This window comes from Dermacentor silvarum, chromosome 8 (genome assembly GCF_013339745.2).
Source record: "Dermacentor silvarum isolate Dsil-2018 chromosome 8, BIME_Dsil_1.4, whole genome shotgun sequence".
Lineage (NCBI taxonomy): Eukaryota > Metazoa > Arthropoda > Arachnida > Ixodida > Ixodidae > Dermacentor > Dermacentor silvarum.
In genome coordinates this window covers 18,568,219-18,589,896 of record NC_051161.1, presented here as the reverse complement: position 1 = coordinate 18,589,896, position 21,678 = coordinate 18,568,219, and the positions used below count along the sequence as shown (strand labels likewise).

The 21,678-nt window shown below is 46.4% G+C and overlaps 1 protein-coding gene across 2 annotated transcripts in view; it reads right to left on the bottom strand.

Moving 5' to 3' along the window:
- Positions 1 to 21,678, bottom strand: part of LOC119460727 (cell growth regulator with EF hand domain protein 1-like) — a 155,300-nt gene that overhangs the window by 37,246 nt on the left and 96,376 nt on the right. The window lies entirely within an intron of this gene.

Genomic DNA, 21,678 nt, shown 5'->3' with positions numbered 1-21,678 from the left:
AGCTAGAGAGCCAGCGTCAGCCCACCATTGAGACTGCGAATTGGCGACACTTCTCGCGTATGTATGCGGTTGGGCCTCTTATCAAAATAGGTTTAGACAGTCGCTAGATGGATGAGCTTCCGTCTCCCTGAGGTATAGTGCAAGCATACGACGTGTAGCTTTGAATGATGGGAGAATCTCTATCTAGATGCAGTTGAGCAGTATGGGGCATACCGTACTCACTTCTGGTACCCGATGTACAGGCTGCCTTTTTTTCTTTATCTTTAGCTGCGCCAAATTCTTAAACATTGCCTGTGGCAGATAGCACAATTCTAACCCTTGATCTAAATTACTCGATGAGGCAGCCATCACTTCTACGGCAAATCAACATTCTTAGTCAAATAATTAGCATAATTATGCTAATAAACTTCTAACTTAATTAATTTACGGCACATATTTCAAACTACGAATTGTAGCTAGCGAGTATGCAAGGCTTAGACTTAGAACGAATTCTGAGGATGACAATGGTTTTGAGATATGCGCCGTCAAACTTGTGGTAAAAATACAGTGTTTCACTTATTTTTTTCCTTTTATGAAAACGCTGTTTTAAGTATTGAAGCACAAAAGTAGCTTTTACAAAAGCACGGAAGTAATTTCGTCAGACCCATCGAAAATTATTATCTCGAAATTGGTGCCATCCTGACAATTCGTTCCAAGTGGATATGCCTTGCGAACTCACCGACTACAATTCTGAAATTGCAATATGTGCGGCAAAGCAATTTATTAAATAGTTAATTAGTGCAAATATGGTAATTATTCAATTATTCATTTTGTTTCTTGTAGAAGTAGTAATGTCCGCCTCGATCACCAAGTAATTCAGTTCATTGGTTAGAATTGTGCTGCCTGCACAGGCGATTTTTTAAAAACTTGGTGCAGCTAAAATATTCACCGACGATATATTACGATACTCTCTAAAGCGAAATTTGAGTGCAGCTCTATACATGTTTTCATTTCGCGATATATTGGCTGGCGCGGCCAATCTGTCTCGTGCGGCACGTTGCAAACGGAGCGAAGTGAGGTGCGACTGCCTCGCTAATCTGGAGATCGCGAGAGCCAGAGCGTGGGTGACGCGTGGGCGCGATTCACAGTAGCCGCCGCCGCAAAATCTAGCAGACGACGCGCGCTACTCTGGCGCCATCGCGTAGCCATTGTCGCCACATTACGCTATTCTTCTCACGCTTTCGCCATACCCTCCTCCGCTTTCCGCCTCATGGTCCCGCTGCACCCTCCTCTCCGCTTTTCATCTCGCGTCATTCCTCCTCGAGATATTAATTCCCGAACTTTGCGGAGAAATGCATTGGCGTTCCAGTTACTTTCTTAAGAAAACGTATTTTTATGCATTGGCCCAGAAAATTAACTGGAACACCAATGCACTTCTCCGCAAATTTGAATATCTGGAAACTGGCGTCATCCTGAGAATTCGTTCGAAGTGGATCCGCCTTGCGAACTCCACGGCTAGAATTTGCAAATTTCAATATGGGCCATAAGGTTTAAAAACATAAAAACATAATTAGTGAATTTTTGTTATTAGTCAATTAGGCATTTCAATCTTTTTTTTATTACAAGTAATGTTCGTCTCTTCGAGTAGACCAGCTCATGAACTATAATTGTACTATCTGCCACAGGCAACCTTAAAATTTTTTTAAGGTGTTCGCTGAAACACGTACCCTGTATAGCAAGTCAATGCTGAAGCACGTCTTCTCGGCGTCATTAGATTCTGCCGAGGGTTATCGAGTGTGTAGCATGTACACCTGTGAGCAAAAGTATACAGACCACAGGGTTGCCGAAAAAACTGAATTGCTTCGTAATTAACAAGCATAAACTGGAATGGACGAGTACACTGAAAAGTTCCCAATGCCAAGTTTGGACTGCAGTCCTCAATTTCAAGTTGCGTTCACAGGCAGAGGAAAAAATGGGCTTTATCGCGCAACCCCTGGTCCGTATATACTTTTGCTCACGGGTGTACGTGTACGTAGTCAATTGTAAGTGATAAAAGGGGAATTATGCTTAGGTCCGTGAGCTGCTGTTTAGTTTATCGGTTATCATCGCGTGACACGGTCATCACGCAGCGTTCTTGGGCTCTCCAGGCAGATGAGAAGAAAAACAAAAGGACAACTTCGGGGCTTCAACCGAGCGACCCCGTTCATAGCAGACTCTGGTGCCACTTCACTTCAAGTAAACCGGTCCGGTATGCATGCACAGCGATTGGAAACACGAAAAAAAGCGGGAAGACCATCAAATAACGCAACCCTTCGAATAAAGCGTTAGAACTGACTTTACTATACTTTAATGCATGAGAGTCAGGATTCTTTGAAATACGATAAACTGTTGTAGAAATAGTGCGAAATAGAGCAAATAAAACAACTGTGCATTGCTGCCGTGATTGTGTGACAGCGTTAAACACAAACAATACTATTAAAACAAGACATAATTTCACCGATAGATGTAGGCTTCATTGACTGATCGAACAGGGAAATGTCGTTGGCGCCAACGTTTCAACGATGGGACTTGTTTCGGCAGGGCCATGACGAAGACAAGTCACCTTGTTGAAACGTTGGCTCGAGCGGCATTCCTAGTTCAACGGCAGTTAATCAAAAAATACTATTAGTTCATACTGTGCACTGCGTTGCAGAGACTCGGACGACATGGTTGTAGCTTAATTCGTTCATTATCATTTTTCGTCAAACAATGAAACGCAGTGCGCACAAGGTGGCTAACGTCCCGAAAGCCGAGTAAGTTCAGACCTACTACGTTAATTATTAGACATCGAAGTCGTGACTAGGATAGAGTTCATTCCAAAACACTGCTTGTAATAAACTCAACTAGGACAACGATATGAGACAGCGGTCTATATGGAAGTTCTTAGAATCTATTAGTGGCATTATACCCGGACTAAGACAGTCTGAAGACTACAGACAATGTAAAGGCGTTCTCTGTGGATGTTTGCAAAGATATTGGAGAATGCCTATAGCTTCCACAAAATAGATTTTATGAGAATGGTTAACAATAGCGTGACTGCAGCCCAAGACCCTGCCGAGACACTAATCGTATACGCGTGCGCATACACAGCGTCGCGGATTCAGCATTCGGCTGGCTAACGCCGGCTCCAAAGCCTCCACAGCGCTGAAGGTTAGAAGCAATGAAAAGAGTGCAGTCGTCGTCGGCGTGGAGGAATCTAAAGTGGCCTTAAATGCCTGAAACATAGGCCACTCGGAGGACGCTCAGGAGGCCTCTTCTTTGGACGCTCTTTTTTTTTTTTTTTTTTTTTTACGTCGCGACATTTATATTTGGTTTTCTTTCGCCATCATTTTTGCACGTCTCTCTTATCCGCATCTCGTTTCTCGTTCCTTTCCGTCGTCTTTAGTGCGGTTCCTATTTTCTCTTTCTTTTTCTCTTTCTTTCCTTTTCCTCTCCAAGGCGTCCCTGCATTTCTTTTTTCTTTCTCAATTCATGAAACAGGTGCCGCCTTCCATCTGGGCATTGATTCCCCGTAATTCCCGTTTTTGTATGTCCAGGCTAACATCGCTTTATACGAGCTACTGCGGCAATCTTGAACGGTGATGTTTTCTACGCGCAACGGGATTAGCTTGTCAAGGCCACAATCGTGCCGAACTAAAAAAAAGCAGAAAAGGAAATAAGCGCATAATTAAAAAAAACGACTTCGGTTCTTTCTCTTGATCAACTCCATATATAAACCGATTGGTACAGTTGTGCAATAACCTATGTTTTATATATACCCTTAAACTTAAAGTAAAACAATTAACATTTTTTTTTTACTTCTTGTCACCTAATATTGTATTTTATCCACCCTGCATGGACTTAGTGTCCGCAGTATTAAATAAATAAATAAATAAAAAAAAACAAATTTCAGATACTGATTCCATAAGTTGGCTTGCCCAAGACAGCGGCGACGTTGCAAGTGCAACTTAATTATTTTCGTGTTGACGCTGGAGTAAAAGTAGTGTGATCACGTTCATCATAAACACTGTGCTGTGTTTACTGCAGGCAGCATGTTTGGCATGCAGTTTCCAAATGACTTGCATAGCACCGCATATATATGCACCAGAAGAAAGGGGAACCTAGGGGCCCGATTTATGTTAGTCGCAGCCATATGAAGCCAACAGATAATAAAGCCAAGGAAAGCACAGGGAAAATTATTTGTAGTTTTATTTGAAGTGCTGAAATGATAAACTAAAAACAAATGAAAGTGGACGAAGGAACAACTCTTGGCGGTGGTTGTGGGTTCAGATCCCACTAGCGGCAAGTTGCGCGACCGAAATTAACGAAGATATAGTTTTGAAAGTGTTTTATAAGTCTATCCTAATATAGCCTTTTGTGTCGCCTGAAGCGTACCGTCGCCATTACAAAGCTGTTAATCAGTGCAGAGCGAAGAGGTCAAACAAAGGTTTGACCGAGTGCGAATGTATCTCAAGCCGAAAAAAAATGAAAACAGAAGATAGACTTGGAAGCAGACAAAAAAAAAATCAGGGGGTGGGGTGGCCTACCTAGCCACTTTATCTGTATCTTTTCCGGCGGCACTAATGATTACAAAACCTTCAAGGCTTATCTGACTTAAATAAGTACAGACGACATCGCGCTAGTCACGTCAGAAACGTTTGACAGCGAAATAGTTTGCCCAACGACGGCCTTCTTTCAGGCACTGCCGTTATTGCAGCCTATACTATTAGTGGCCTCATTATCCCCACGTTTGTCCATAAACATGTATGTTGCCTTGCATGAAGGCCATTGACTAGACCATTCAATAAACCACATCCGAAATCAAGTTCCTAAATGTGTTGCAGCATCAGCTTGATGAGTAATTCGTGGGGCTTAACGACCCAAACAAACCCTGAGGCCGCGAGTCGAACTCACAAGCTCATGTTCCGCCGCAAAACGCCATAGGCATTCAGCCACCGCAGCGGGCCATCAGCTTTCTATTGACACGAGACGACCTTTTGGTGAAGCTTAGTAGACGTAATTCTATAGCCACGAACGCATGCAGCTGCTTTCATATCATATCCGCTGCTGTCACACCTGAATAAACGCAGTTGAGTTAAACTTTAGATGTTTTTTTTTTTTTTTATTTGTCTTGAAAATAATGTTGCGCTGCAATTTGACAACATGTCAGGGCTGGAGTTCTTACAATGCAGTCTGGCTTTAGCCGATACAGCTTTCGTGACATGGGTGCATTAGAACGTCTTTTTCACCCATAAGTTGCAAGATTTATATCCCTCTGACTATATATTTCACAGTTGGTTTAGAGCTGTTGCGCATCAGCTGTGAAGGCACATGCATATCTGGTGTACAGTGCCTTGAAAGCGTTCACATACATAAAGCTTCTCATGTTCGTAATGCAATATGATGCATTTTCGTTTATGTTTGTTATTTTGACAATCGTAATGTTGGTGTCTTATCGCTCTTCGACAACAGTGTAATAGCACTACAACATTTCAGTACTTCCTGCAATATAATTGACGTTTTGTGTATTACTGCAAGAAAGCGCATATTAATTATAAAGCTCCGCCATTTTTCGCACTATCTATATGCGTCTTACGCACGCACTACGATATACACAATCGCGCGTCAAGAGCGTTCTCTGCCGTTTATGAATAAGTCTATATAGTACAGACATCAATTTATTGCCCGTTTTCTGCGTTATAATTTGTTGAAAATTTTCTTCACGTGTGGTAGGGAGGGTTCACTTTAGTGATTGGTCAAGTTATGTGTTTAGCTATGTGTTCGGGAAGCTTTCACAGGCAGTGCCAGAAGTCTGACTCAAATTCTTCAAAAGCTTTGTCATTAAATCATGCCAGGCCTTACAGTTCAGTGACTGCGTAAGGTGGCACACAAAACCTACAAGCTTTCGTCTCTACAGAAAAGGCCGCCTTTAGTTTAAAGGTTCTCTCGCTACATTTAATACAGGGTATAGATATCCCCACAAGCCCTTCCAAGCATTTATATGTTACGCGTACAAAACATCGACACAAGAAAGCTTGTCCTTTTCGTTGCTGTTGTGTCTATGTTTTACACGCCAAGATTTAAAACTGTGAATCATCACCAACTCCCTTGGCTTCCTGTTGTTTCCTTTGAGGACAAGTACTATTACTATTAGGAGTAATATAATTTAAAACGACCTTTGTTAAGTGCGTAAAAATATCTACCTGAAGGCAATTTTCGGAACCAAGGTGCCAGAGTGAAGACTGAAATGGTTTGCGCACGTAAAGAGATGTCGGCAAGAAGACAATGACGGCAGTAACCTTAGGTTTATATTAAATTTAGTTATTAATTAAATATTAATTTAAAAAACAACACTACAGATAATAGATATGTCATTTAAGTCTAAACTTGATATACGTTGTTAAGTAGTTATGCGGTTAGTTACGTATTTAGGTATACTATATGTACTAGGCTTCATCCAATCGTCTGCAATACTTTGAACTTCTGTGCGTGTTCTCCGATAACTTCAAGTACCCTTATTTATCTATGCAACTTCACATGCTTATACATGTAAGAAGTGGAGGGGTAATGCTGAAAAAAAAGAAAAAAAATATTTTAGCGGAAAGAAACCGATAAAAGGAGTTGATGACCGATAGCGTGAACTGGAAATATATGACAGAAGACGACTACATTACCGTGGTCGCTAGGGCGTAATTTATTCTTTTCATCCAGTAAGCTTTTCCTGATGAGTTAGCAGACTCAGCCCGAATAAGCAAACACCGCAGTAAGCTGTAGCAGCCGCCACTTTCTTTGTGACCATGACCTACATTGAGTTTCCACGTGTATCCACTGGAAGCTAAACCTGCGCCAGAAAAAAAAATAATAATAAAGTGAAACAAGGATAGTCCTGTTCAAGTGCTTGCGATGATAAGTTCTTGTACATTGTTACCATTTTAACAAAAGCGTAGATATGAGCACTGGGTCCTTTTCTTCAGCGTGAATGTCTGTTGTTTTCTTTCTTTGAACTGCGTACCAGTGAGCGAAGTAACAGGTACGACATACATACATACTGTAGAGAGGCGCGCTGGTTTAATTAATTAGAGCGTAGAGCACTGTAGCGAGAGGTTACACAGCTCAGGCAACACAGTCACAAGGCTCGTCGTCGTCGTCTTTCTTGAAGCAGTGCATACTGCTCGTTCTTCTTCAGTACAATTATCTCCCCGGAGAAAAGGAGCCGTCCCGGCGATCGACCTACGGGCAGGATACCACAGGGGGGTCGAAATAAGGCTTTAGCCGCTGAACGTGCACGATTTCGCGCCCTCGGCGGCTCTTATTCGAAGGTGGCTCAAGAGCTTCTATCATGTAGTTCACAGGAGACGTTTGACTGACTACACGGTAGAGACCCTGGTACTTGGAAACGAGTTTGGGTGAAACTCCAGGGCTGGTCGCGGGAACCCAAAGCCAGACTAGTGAGTCAGGGGCATAAGGTGTAGGAGAGGCGGAAGCATCCCAACGGTGCTTCTGTCGCTGCTGGTCTTCTGTAGTAAATGTGCGGGCGAGCTGTCGGCACTCTTCTGCGTGTGCAGCAGCTTCGGGCAGGGCAGTAGACTCTGTTGTGTCAGGGCGATACGGGAGGATAGTATCCATATTGCAGGAAGGCTCGCGTCCATAAAGAAGAAAGAACGGGGAAAATCCCGTAGGGGTCTGTGTGGCGGTGTTATAAGCATACGTCACGAAGGGTATAACGCGGTCCCAATTGGTCTGGTCAGATGCGACGTACATGGATAACATGTCGCCAAGAGTACGGTTAAAGCGCTCAGTCATCCAATTAGTCTGCGGGTGGTATGCATGGTGCGGTGAATTATGTGGCATTCTTTGAGTAGGGCTTCTATAACGTCAGAGAGAAAGACACGGCCTCTGTCGCTGAGTAATTCTCTGGGGGCTCCATGGCGGAGTATGATGTTACGCAGAAGGAACCATGCAACATCACGCGCAGATGCGCTGGGCAGAGGCGCAGTTTCCGCGTAACGCGTTAGATGGTCTATCGCCACAATCAACCAGCGGTTGCCGTCTGAAGTACTCGGCAGGAGCCCGTAAATATCAACTCCGACGCGGTCAAAGGCGCGTCCTGGGCAAGGCAAATGTTGCAATGGGGAAGCTGAGGAACGAGGGGCATTCTTGCGGCGTTGGCAAGCGAGGCAGGAGCGCACATGTCGGCGGACGAATCGGTACATTCCGCACCAGTAATAACGGAGTCGCAGGCGTGCGACTCCGTTATTATAGTTTATAGTACTCCTGCATGCGCACATTGCGGGTCATCGTGAAACGCTGCACATAGTCCGAACGCAGATGCCGTGGGACCACGAGTAACCATTTGCGGCCGTCCGAGAGGTAGTTACGGCGGTTTAGGAGTCCATCACGAACAGTAAGGTGGTGTGCTTGGCGACGAAGTGTACGGTCAGAAGAAGGCGCTGATGGGTTGCACAGAAAAGCCAGCATAGAGACAATCCATTGATCCTTCTGCTGCTCCGAAAGCATGTCCGTGGCGGAAAGGGAGGACTCGCATATTGGTACCTTCGAATAATTGGGCTGGCCTGACACAGGGGAGCGGGACAAGGCATCCGCGTCCGAATGTTTATGGCCAGAGCGGTACAACACTCGAATGTCGTATACTCTTGGAGGCGGAGCGCCCATCGAGCGAGGCGACCTGAAGGATATTTTAAGGACGACAGCCAGCAGAGGGCATGATGGTCAGTTATTACGTCGAATGGGCGGCCGTAGCGGTAAAGGTGGAATTTAATTATGGCCCAAATGATAGCTAAGCATTCTTTTTCTGTAACGGAATAGTTGGCTTCCGCTTTCTTCAGTGCGCGGCTGGCGTATGCAACGTCGTATTCATCGAAGCCAGTCTTTCATTGCGCAAGAACAGCGCCAATGCCGACACCACTAGCATCCGTGTGAATTTCTGTCGGTGCGCTGGGGTCGAAATGACGGCGAATCGGGGGTGAGGTTAGAAGACGACGCAGCGTCATGAATGCGGAATCGCAAAGTGGCAACCAGGCCGAGAGGTCGTGGTTACCCGCGAGAAGCTCCGTCAACGGCGAAAGTATGAGCACAATCTGATGAAGCTGCGGAGTTCTTTGGTGGTCTTTGGTCATGCGAATTCGTCGACTGCTTGGAGTTTGGTAGGATCTGGAAGCACACCATCTTTCAAAACAACGTGGCCAAGGATGACTAGCTGTCGGGCGGCGATGCGACACTTCTTGATGTTGAGCTGGAGTCCAGCATCGGCGAGGCAAGTGAGGACGCGTTCGAGTTGAAGCAGGTGAGAAGAAAAGTCCGGGGAAAGGATGACAATGTCATCGAGATAACAAAGGCATGTCTGCCCTTTGAGACTGCAGAGGATGTTATCCATCATTCTTTCAAATGTGGCAGGTGCATCGCACAGGCCAAAGGGCATCACGGTAAATTCATATAAGCCGTCAGGCGTAATGAATGCCGTTTTCGGGCGATCTGACTCAGCCACCGGGACTTGCCAATAACCAGATCGTAAGTCTAAGGACGAAAAGAATTCAGCGCCTTGGAGGCAGTCCAGTGCGTCGTCGATACCGAGGGGAGGATAGACATATTTTCGGGTTATCTTGTTCAGGCGTCGATAGTCCACACAAAAACGAATTGTCCCGTCTTTCTTTTTCACTAGCACTACTGGAGAGGCCCAAGGACTATGGTAAGGCTGTATGACGTCGCGTTGAAGCATTTCGCCTACGTGCTCGTCGATGACACAGCTTTCCGTCGCGGACACATGGTATGGACGCTGCCGTAGTGGCACATGGCTACCGGTGTCGATGTGATGAACGACTGTAGCTGTACGTCCTAAACATTGTTGTTGGAAGTGAAAAGAAGTGCGAAATCGGGTAAGGAAGTCGACGATCTGAGCGCGCCGACTCAGAGTGAGGTTAGGATCAATACACTGAGCAAACGTTCTGTCACATGCTAGCTCAGACGCAGAGACAGGAAGAGCCATGGCGTCAACCTGAAGAAGAGTCGAGTCATCAGGCACATCGTAGAGAAAGCTCGTCCCAAATTCGTCAGCAGACCCGAGGCACTCGCCACGGTGTAAGCTTGATGGACACGAAAATGGATTCGAAACGTAAAGTGCGCTGGAGTCCTGGCGAATTGGAAGGATGACAATGGGAAGCAAGAAGGCATGACGACATGCAGCAAGTTTCGATGGCGTGAAGAGAACTGTGAAATCGTAGAAAGCAGCACATTAAATGGGCACAAGGGCGGAAGAGAAAGCAGGGATATCAGTGTCGGCGGCGACGAACACGCTAGCAGAAGAAAGAGGCAAATCTTCAGAAAGACTTCCGCAAAATGGAGTCAGCGCAAGTTCTGCACGGGCAATATCAATAACTGCGCGATGAGAAGAGAGGAATTCCCATCCTAGAATGATGGCATGAGAGCAGCGGCGAAGAACAACAAACTCAATGTGATATAAACTGTCTTGTATGGTGACACGGACGGTGCAAGTTCCTACAGGCTCAATTGGCTCAGCGCTTGATGTACGTAGCGAAATAGCGCAAAACGGCGTCGCGACCTTTCGGAGCGTACGGCGAAGCTGGTCGGCAATCACTGACACCGCGGCACCGGTCTCGAGAAGCGCGTGAACGGCGATACCTTCCGCACAAACTTCAATGACGTTCGCAGGGAATAAATGAGGGCTTGAGCTGTTCGATGAGATCGCAGTTCTTACCTCCGGAACTGCGCCTTTTAGTTTTCCTCCACAGCTGGAGAGCGGCGGACAATGGGCGACAGGGAACGTCGACGGGGCGATGGAGACCGACGAGTGGTGAATCTTCGAGGAGCAGGAAACGAGGAAGCGAAGTGCGGAACAGGTGGGACATAGCGGTACTGGGAGTCAGGTGCATTCGCTTGTGGTCTCGCAGTATCAGGAGGGTACCAACCCCGCCGGCGGCAAAATCGTGCCACGTGGCCAGCAAAGCCACACGCGTAGCAGATGGGCCGATTGTCTTGGGTGCGCCACGGATTCTGAACAGGGGGCCCAGGCTGAGGTGCACAATGCTGAGCCGGGAGTAGGGGCTGCGGAGGCACGCAGAAGTCGCTTCTGGGCATGTAGTTTGCAGCTTCAGAAGGCGACGCGTAGACGCCGCTTGTGGGCGTGTAGTGCGAAACTGCAGGCGGAGGTCTTGGACTGGCGACGACGGCAGCGTACGTGAGCGGAACCGGCGCTGGAGGTGGCTGATGAGCGAGAGGTAGTGCGTTGCTGACTTGTTCGTGTATGACCCGACGTAGTTCCAGAGACAAGGAGGACTCAGACGATTGGGTAGCAGGTAAAAGTGACAGTTGACGCGCGACTTCCTCTCGAACGAATTGTTTGACTTGGTCTAGGAACGAGGAGTGGGCGGGAGCAGCATTGAAACTGTCGGTTAGGGCCGAAACCGTGTTGTCCGGCGCGGCAGCTCGGCGCGTAGTGAGGCGTTGTTTGCGGAGCTCGTCGTAGCTCTGGCACAGGGTGATCACCTCGTCAACCGTTCGAGTATTTTTCGCCAAGAGCATCTGGAAGGCATCATCCTCTATGCCTTTCATGACATTCTTTATCTTTTCACTTTCTGGCATAGTGGGTTAATGCGCCGATAAAGGTCAACGACATCTTCAATGTAGCTGGTGAAGTTTTCACCCTTTTGCTGAGCGCGACCACGCAAGCGTTGTTCCGCACGAAGCTTTCGCACAGCAGGGCGACCGAAGACTTCTTTGAAACAATTAGCAAATGCTGTTCAGGTGGAAAGGTCGAATTCATGATTCCGGAACCAGAGATGAGCGACTCCAGAAAGACAGAAGATGACGTTAGTCAGTTTATCGTTGTCATCCCATTTGTTATGCGCACTCAGTCGTAGGAGGAAAGCCAATCCTCGACGTCATGATCATTGGTGCCGCTGAATACAGGAAGATCGCGTTGGCGTAGAGCACCGGAGCAGATAACAGGCGATGCCTGGGGAGAATCGGGCTGCGCGGCGACCTCAGGCATGGCAGAAACGGGAGGGAGCGTCCGGCTGCGGAGTTGGAGGTCGGTAAAGGGCCCAGGACGTCCACCAAATGCAGAGAGGCGCTCTGGTTTAATTAATTAGAGCGTAGAGCACTACAGCGAGAGGTTACACAGCTCAAGCAACACAGGCACAAGGCTTCGACCAACTCGTCGTCATTATCTTTCTCGAAGCAGTGCATTATACTGTTCGTTCTTCTTCAGTACAACACACACACACACACACACACACACACACACACACACACACACACACACACACACACACACACACACACACACACACACACACACACACACACACACACACACAACACACACACACACACACAACACATACACTACCACACACACACACACACACACTACACACACACATACACACACACACTACATACATACACCACATACATACATACATACATACATACATACATACATACATACATACATACATACATACATACATACATACATACATACATACATACATACATACATACATACATACATACATACATACATACATACATGCATGGTTGCTGTTAGCAAAAATGTAAAAGCATTTTTCTGCTGCTTTTCTTTCTTTCAAGTGTAGGCACTTGAAAGAAAGAAAAGCCAAACGGGCAACGCTCCGGAACAGCTTTGCGGCGAACGCCGAAGTTGAGCCGCCATTAAAGACAGTAACCGTTCTCCTACTTAGTCTTATCAAGCCGACCAATTGGAAACTCGAAAAAGAAAGGAGAATCTCGCTGCGAATGTGAAACAACGATTCCACTCTGTCTCTTTCGTTCCTTTTTTTTTTTTCATCTTTCTTCGTATTTTGTGGCGAAGATCGAAACGGGGAACTGCTGCATTTCTCGGCGATAGGAAATCGGCGTTTGACTGACGGAAGCGCGGACCCATTCCGCCGCAGGCGAGCCAGTCCTGCTGCCCTGTATCGCGTTTCCCTTGTGCAGGCCACCCTGCAGGGCGGCGTACAAGACTCCAGCGCGGAAAAGTACCGGCCCAGCCGCCTTCTCTATATGCGGAACCTCCTCTCCACTCTCTCTTTGTCGTCGGCTGGCCATTTTGCTTATAAGTTGTCGGCATCGCTAGAACGCTATGTATAGTCACCGCACCGAACCGCGCGTAGAGGAGTGGCAAGGGTGATGTAAAACTGCCGCTTCTACTGTTCTACTCATCACCACAGCAACCCTGCGGACGTTGGCTTGTGAGTCTCTGGTAACCATAGACACGTGTCGTCTGAGACTGGAAAAGTCCCGTCGCGATTTTCCAGCGCCCGCCGACGCAGTGGGGCACCTCTGGGCCCGCCCAGCAATACGGGGCGACAACGACCGTATCTGGATCAAAAGCAGAGCGTTGCACCCGGGCCGCTTATGAAGATGTGCTCGGAAATTGGGGCAGCGCACGCAGCTTGGAAGACCGGGAAGGGTTGCGAAATGTGACGAACCGGCCTTCCTAATGAATTCAGACGGGCTGGATGAAACTCGTATTAAAATTTATGATCCACGTTGTTGCAGAGAAATCCCATACAGGATGATCGAAAATTCATGGTTGAAGAAAATCTATGCTGGTCCGGCAACTTAACTATGGACCACTGGCGGACCAGGGGACTGCGTTAACCAGTTGACAACGTGTCATTGCTAGTTGTCATTCACCCAGTTGTGGCATGCTGCTACAAACTGGCAAATAGGTGAATGCAGGGAGAGCCATGCAGTACTTTAATGCGCCCTCAAACAACCAACTGCAAAGTTTTCTTGGTTAGCTCCATTACTTCTTTCCGTCCGTCCGTCCGTCCGTCCGTCCGTATATCAAACTGTGTGGCCCCGGGCATGGAAACTTTTATCTACCACCTCCTTCAGAGAGAGAAAGAGTAAGGAGAGGAAAGGCAGGGAGGTCAACCAGATGAGCGTCCGGTTTGCTACCCTACACTAGGGGTAAGGGAAAGGGAGAATAGAAAGCGGAAAAGAGGGAGAGAATGAGTACTGAGTGGGATGATGCACAGGGACACTATAGCCGGTCTCTTAAACAGGTGCACTTCAAATACTGTACTAATGCACGAATCGATTTTTGTGCCAGTGACGGGTGTAGCCATGGTTCGAGTATCTTTCGGAAACAACAATCAAAGCCTGGGGCTTGCTCCAGCCTTCGGACCAGCAGAGGCGAGAAGTGAATACGCAGAAAACTTGTATAGAGCCACGTAGCCCGACATTTGTTCTCATCCTGTGAGAACGCCGCTTTCTCGACTTGAACACTGAACTCTCCACTGTCGCTACCACGTACACCGCCTCCACACCCCCTCGTTTGTGGTACGGTTAATTGCTTTCGTGACAAACCAGAATGGCATACCGCGTATACCAGGAGTTTGTTTTCTCGCAGATATTGCGTTTGTTTGGTCAGGCCCTTTTTTTGTTTGGGTCCGCATTTGCATGGCTAACCAGGAAGCATGGAGCGGCTGTGGTCGCGAATCGAGCCCATCCTTTAAGACTGCACTAATTACCGTGCACTGTCTATATCGCGCACACGAACGCTGACTCGTCTTCGTGACCGACCTCTTTCTGATCAGACCATTTCAGAATGACAAACTTATCCCTACCGGAGCCGACAAGGTATACGTCATTAGCATTGATTGGCGTTCCCTGCCTTCGCGCGTGTCTATCTGTTTCTATCTGTTGTGTCTCTCTTCTCTGTTCACCGTTTCCTCCTGGGGGGCTATTCTGTAAGAGTCCACCTAGGTGGACTGTCCATTTCGGCTGCTGCTGACTGGTTGGAGCTGCACGAGTGAGGAAGAGACAGGTGCCCCCAGCCAGTCTCCTTCTCGCTCTTACAGCTCCAGCCAATCAGCGACAGCCGAAATGGACAGTCCACTAGGTGGACTCTTCCAGAATAGCCCCCCTGCTCCAGTGTTCGACAGTGAAATACATTTTCTGTTCTGGCGGACCTCATCAGCTTTCTCCTTTATTTCGTAACCCCCCCTCTCCCTCTCTCTCTCTCTCTCAATGGGGGTCGTTACGTCACATGTGGCGATGCACCAGCTGCTACACCGCTGCACTCTGAGTAGTGAAGCCGACGTCTTACTCTGTACAACGATATCCAAGATTCCGGCGCGATGCTAAAGCAGTCCTTGCACCAGAAGCGAGTCGGGTTTCACTGAGCGAACTGGAGGAGCTCCACTTTTGAGTCTGTTACTACGTACTTGCTCGGCTATTTTCGCGTACGGCGCTGACGTGAACTCGTGAGACAAACGGATAGCGTGGTCTATCGGCTCGACGTGAAACCCGAACCGAAAAACAACGTAACTACTTACAAGCAATTTAAATGAGAACGTGGATGTTTTCAAATCATCTCGCCCCTAAAAATAAAGACGAAGGAAAGGGTCACTTTTCGGCTTAGTGATAAAATTTTCCACGCCGACTTCTACCAGAGGTGTACAAGAGTTAAAAGTAAAGCTGTTGCGGCGAGCCACTGCATGCGTCATAGGCGATAAATTGCGTCGCGAAGGACATTGAGAAGCTACATTTTTTTATAGTGTGGCCGCTTCGTTTGCAACTCTCCAGTGCATCTTATGTCTCTTATTTTTTTTTAATTATTGCTCATCTGTTTTCTCTTGCTATAAGGAAACGCACTAAACTCAGTCCAGGCGCAAAGAAACAGGTTGGCGTATTGTGTCTCATTTATTAACGCAACCACGTCTGGTGTCCCTATGAGCAATCCTTCATCTGCACCTATCCCACTTTATATTCAAGTATTTCCTCATACTGTTTCCTCGTTTGCGCAAGCAAATGGCGAAAAGTAAATCCACGTTGTAAGGGCGGACGAAGATGTGCAGTCTGCCAAATATAAAACTCCTATACTTAGCCGCCGTCACGTACAGGACGATGCGATAATTGCACATGATTGCTGAAGAACGCTTTCTTAAACAGTGGTTGCGCGGACGGAGCTGACTCTGCCAAGAAGCCCGATGCAACCGTATCCAGGCACATTTTCACTGTTTATCTGTTCAGACGCGTCGCTGTAGATATCTCACATCATATTGCTTCAAATAACTAACGTACGCTTCAAAGCAGGAGCACTTCAGATTCTACAAGAGGTAAAACATTATCCAGCTCAGATGTTGGAATCTATATGAAGAGAAGGTGTAAAAAAATTAAATTCTTGGGTGTTACGTGCCCGAACAATGATATGATGATGAGGCACGCCGTTGTGAGGAACTCCGGATTAATTTTGACTACCTGGGTTTCTTAAACGTGCACCCAGTGTATGGTACACGGGCTTACCAGCGCAACGCCAAAGACATTACGCCACCACGGCGGGTTGGAGGGAAGCCTTATCGAAGTGGTTAATTAAATGCTATACAACCAAACGTGATGTGTACAATTGTGCTTATTCTTCGCCCTCGAGATTGTACTTAACATATACTAGTGTTGCGTTTTAGATGACTTCAGGCGAGACTGAAAGGTGGGGCTGGAAGTGAGTGCAAACATGCGCGGAGAAGAAAGTTTAGAGCTCCACCTGTACCACCGCTTCAGAGTGGGTGCATATCATCGACATTTTTTTTTTTCTCCGAGCCCGCGACTTTCAAGGAAGCGTGACGTCAGAAGGCTGCGCCGCACACGCCTACGCACGCCCCCCCCCCCCCCCCCCCCCCCTTCGCGTCTATAAATAAAGCCATCAGACTCCATCACCCGTCCCGCGCGTCCCTATCTTATCTCGAGTCTCCACACTGCCTCCCATTCATCTCGCCGCGGGAAATTTCCTACACGGTCGCGCTCGGCCACGTTGCGCTGTGCCTTGGCGCCAATCAACCCGTGTGTATCGTCTCGCTTTGATATCTCGACGGAATGACGATAGAAGGAAGCACGACGTATTGGAGGCGACCGTAGCAGTGCGATACCTAGGGTGGGCTCTTGGACCGACAAGAATGACGGGCCAGTGGCTTAAGCTCAGGCAGTGTGTCGTACGATAAGCGAAGGTGAGAAAGACGTTATGACGATCATGGCAAATACCCAGGAAACGTGCGCTTAAGTTTCACGTATGCCCATCGAAAACAGGAAACTATGGACATACGAAAAGAGAAAGATTGTTTGGGTGAAAAAGAGTAGTCGTTAGGGCAACAGTAGGCCAGTGTTACGAAGAGTACATTTAAGCACTTTCGTAGCAGATAATGTTAAATATCGGAAGAATTATGAAGCATCTCTTTAGGCGAGGTTAAGAAGCTGCGTCACTTTATGAGCGGAGTGAAAGAGAAGCTATTTGCTGATCTGTTCTGAAGGTCCCCGAAGAATGGTCGGTGAGCTATTTACACGCTACCTTGTACAGTAGAAAGCGTTATTTCCCTTTGACAAAGTCTGCTGATTGTCGATTTCTAAACATTTCTCGGTATAACACACCATGGAAGCAATGAAACCACGAACTCCGAATGGACGAAATAAAATGACCAAGCAAGCAAAGTAGGAGAATGCACATGATTTGTTCAAGGCTGCCTATCGAGCTTCGTTAGAATTGATAGGCGAAGTGACGTAGACATTGGTTTTTGAAGTACTCTACGCGTAAAATTTTGCCATCACACCCATCGTGTGGAGTTGATACACACTGTTGCTCGTTTCGTTGCAAGAAGACTCCTGTGTTGGCATAATGCAACCATTATAATAAAATGCTTTACCTTTTCGCTCTTCCTCAGTGGTCCGAGTGGCGCTCTACCTTCGTTATCCCGTCGTGAGCAGAGATAAGCAATGAATGAAAACAAGCGATAGGAATGTCATTATATCCACCCTAGCTGGTCACGGAAACAGTCAGCACAGGGCCGGATTTTGCGGTCAGAAGGATGTGTACGTATACGCTTCAAGCGTCAGGGCCTCCTGCGTTTCAAATGCCGGTACAATTCGCACACATTCGCGGTCGTGACATAATTTGTTGGCCACACTGTGCCTGTAGTCTTCGAGGAATGTCTGCTGGATTGCCATTCTCCTTCGTTATAAAATTGGATAACACATCAATATTTAACTATATCTGGTACTTACGTACATGGGTTTTCACCATGAAAGCTATAAATGCAGCGCATGCGTCTGCCACGCTGTTTTATAATCTCAATATTGAAGCAGAATGACGTCACAACATACTCAAATTTCATCAGACTGCTCCTCTTCGCTTGCCCTTTGTAGGCGGAGGTCCCTGTCGACCTTGAACGACCCTCGTTGATTGTGAGAAGAGTGTTGAGGGGAGGGGCCAGCGGCGCCTGGAAGTCGGCCAGATGACAAGAGCGATCTTCCGCGAGATGCTGCGCGGTGAAGATTGTCCACTCGAGGGTGGTCGCGGCTTCCTATACGCTGGCGATCAAGGCGGCGTTTTTTTTTTCCGTCTTCCGGCTTTATTCCCTGGACTTGACACGCCGTTGCTCCCTTCGCTGCAAGTAGCAACTATGTGTTTCTGTCGTGCTATCTTCTCAGTAGGCGTATATCGTAATTGCTCTAATCTAAGCACCCCGTTTCTTCACACCCGTGATATGGTCAAAGTTTGGAAGCTCGGTTATGCAGGAAGCTAAATAAAATAATTTTACCAAGTCAGCGAACAATATATTACTCTGTTATTCGTAAACATAAAAAATATGTAACAGTAGTATACTTTCGTTTGCATAAATAATAATTATCGTAGGAAAGATAACTTAATTATCCCAACCACCACAATCGTTCATTGATTCCGTCAATAGACTTTCACGCTGTGTTTCATGCCGTCGCTTGAGCTACTGTTCTCACTGTTGTGGGCGTCCCATAACGAATTGCCCTTATTGTCCTCAGTGCTTACTTGTGATGCCGCGCTTTTTCAATGATTTGAACACGATGTCTACTTGAACACCGCGCATAAACTTTATTTTCACGCCTTACAATCCTGAGAACATGGTAAAGAAGCGAAAGGGCAGGGAGTGCGCTTACATCGATTTGATCTGTGTATATAGGTGAGAAATTATGAAGGAAGTACGTATGTGCTAGTATGAAGGTGGAAATATACGAAATAGTATCGCCTTTGACCTTGTCAGCCTTAACGTAGATGTCAAAGCACACCAACAGACTAGGCTCCCCGCAGAAAAGCTTCGCCCAATTGCATGAAATTGTAGTCGGCAGGATACATGCTGCTATTATGAGGGCTATTGCTGTTAGCCTAACCGCACACTCATCACGCTGCTGCTAGTAATGACAAAGATGAAAGCTAAATCAGCTTGAAGTAAAACTTGAACTCCACAGCATTCAAGCCATATCACGCACACGCACACATCAACGGAATTCAGGTACCACACGTACAGTCGTGGACAATATGAGAAAGAACGCTGACAGTTTGTAAGAAATCGTTATACGCGTGATGTGTGAATTCGAATATGACACGCTAATATTTAAAGAGTTGCAGGGGAAGGCCCATTTGCAGAGAAGAATACATTTGGCGTGCTGACTTGGCATCAAACCTAGCGGTAACGGATGTGAGGAAGACTGGTTTAAGTCGCCAAGATCACGCTAAAGCAAAAAGATATTGAGGCGCGCGCCAGCTTTTCTCTCGAAGCGCGCAAAAAGCCATACTACAAGTGGTCAGTATCTCGGCATTTCACATCTCAGAGGGAGCGACGTACGCCTCGCAACAAAACAGAGCGCTGACATTACTGCACTTGAGAGAAGCAGCCGCTACGGCCAATCGGCACCACGGAGTAAAGCTTCAGAGAAACGAGGGCAATGGAAGAGAGCGCTATCTGCGCGGTGTGATATTCTAAAAATTACCCCCCTGTTCCTTGTGTAAGGTGGCGCGTGGTCCCGAAGAACGCGACGTTGTTTCGACGAGGTCCTTGCAACAAGATTGACGGTGAAGAGGACGATATTGTCCGTTTTTGAACCGAAAGGTTTATCGTACGAAGAACTGTCTACCTCAATCTACTTCAAAGCTTCTAACGCTTCTGTACTGGATGGGAAAAAAAAAGAAAAGAAAGAAAGAAAGCGGAGAACATCAGTGAGTCCGGAACACCTCAGCCGACTCACATAATGCGTTATGTGTCCCGTGTGGACAAGGACACATTAAAACAGATCCGGAATATTCAAATCTTAGCATGAAAATGAAAAGACCGAGCTGGTTAGTTAGTTAGTTTATTAGTTAGTTAGTTAGTTAGTTAGTTAGTTAGTTAGTTAGTTAGTTAGTTAGTTAGTTAGTTAGTTAGTTAGTTAGTTAGTTAGTTAGTTAGTTAGTAGTTAGTTAGTTAGTTAGTTAGTTAGTTAGTTAGTTAGTTAGTTAGTTAGTTAGTTAGTTAGTTAGTTAGTTAGTTAGTTAGTTAGTTAGTTAGTTAGTTAGTTAGTTAGTTAGTTAGTTAGATCGTCTTTCGTATATTGAAATGCACTGACCGACGCGGGTTGCACGGAGAGGGCTTCTTGAACAGTTCTGGGTGCTCCTGATTGCCCACTGTGAAGCGTAATCATTCAACTTACAGTGGTGATGGCTAATACTAGCCGTTAAATTCAATCTGGGAGATCACAAAAACTGATGTTCGCATCTTAGTAGAAAATTATGCACGACTAAGAATTAAAGACGATCAAGCAAATGACACAAATGATGATAACTTCAACAAGACAATGAAAAATGCACAAAAATATATGACACTATAATATAACCCTGAACTTGATGTGCGCGAGGGCAATGTGCCGAGCCAAAAAGATGAAGTTTGGGGACAGGGCTGTCGCCCTTCAAAAAACAATAAATAAAAAAATATAAATAAAAATAAAATAAATAAATAAAAAACGGAAAAATCAGCGTGAAACAATAAAAAAAGAAGCAGTCTGTGAAGGTCGTGAACTCATTACGAACTGCCTCTCGTCGCTATATAAAAACAATAAGGAGAAAAATCAATGGTGATGGACAAAAATGATGGCCGAAATTCCTTCTTGCCAGTCAGGTAATGACATTCAGAAAACAGCCCTTTACTTGTAAACGCAGCACTTCGCAAAGGAGTTATTTTTTGGCCGATGTCTGAAATGGTGACAAGTAATGCGAATCAGGTAAAAAGATAACTAAAAGAAGTAATTAAAAGCGCAAACGTTTACGGTCTCGTTGGTTCCGTATGGTGTCCTGGTAGATGTAATTTGTGATGGGAGCGCACTTGCGCCAGCCAGGAAATGACAATCTCAAGCTGTCACTGGATCGCTCCGGGCACAGACCCTTACGCGGGTATAGGACATTCGATCACTAGACGTGAAATATTTCAGAGCACTAATGTCCGGAAACCACGTCATCACCTGATTCGCATACATAGCACTTTCTGGGGGAATAATTTTTGCCGAGGGATAATATGGTGACAGGTAATGCTAACCAATTACGGAGTAAACTGAATGAAGTAATGCGGTGACGCATTACTTCATTCAGTTTTCTGCATACAGAACGAGACCATAAACGCTGACGTTTATGGTCACGTTGGTTGTGTATAATACCCTGGTAGAGGCAGTTTGCGGTGGGAACACGTTCACACCAGCCAATTGAGAATTGACAATCTAAAGCTGTCGCTTTGTCGTTCCGGACACAGACCTTTGAGCGGAAATAGGACGTTCACTAGACGCAATGTATTTCAAAGCACTAACGATCAGAAAACGACAGCATCGCTTGTTTAGTGTACATAG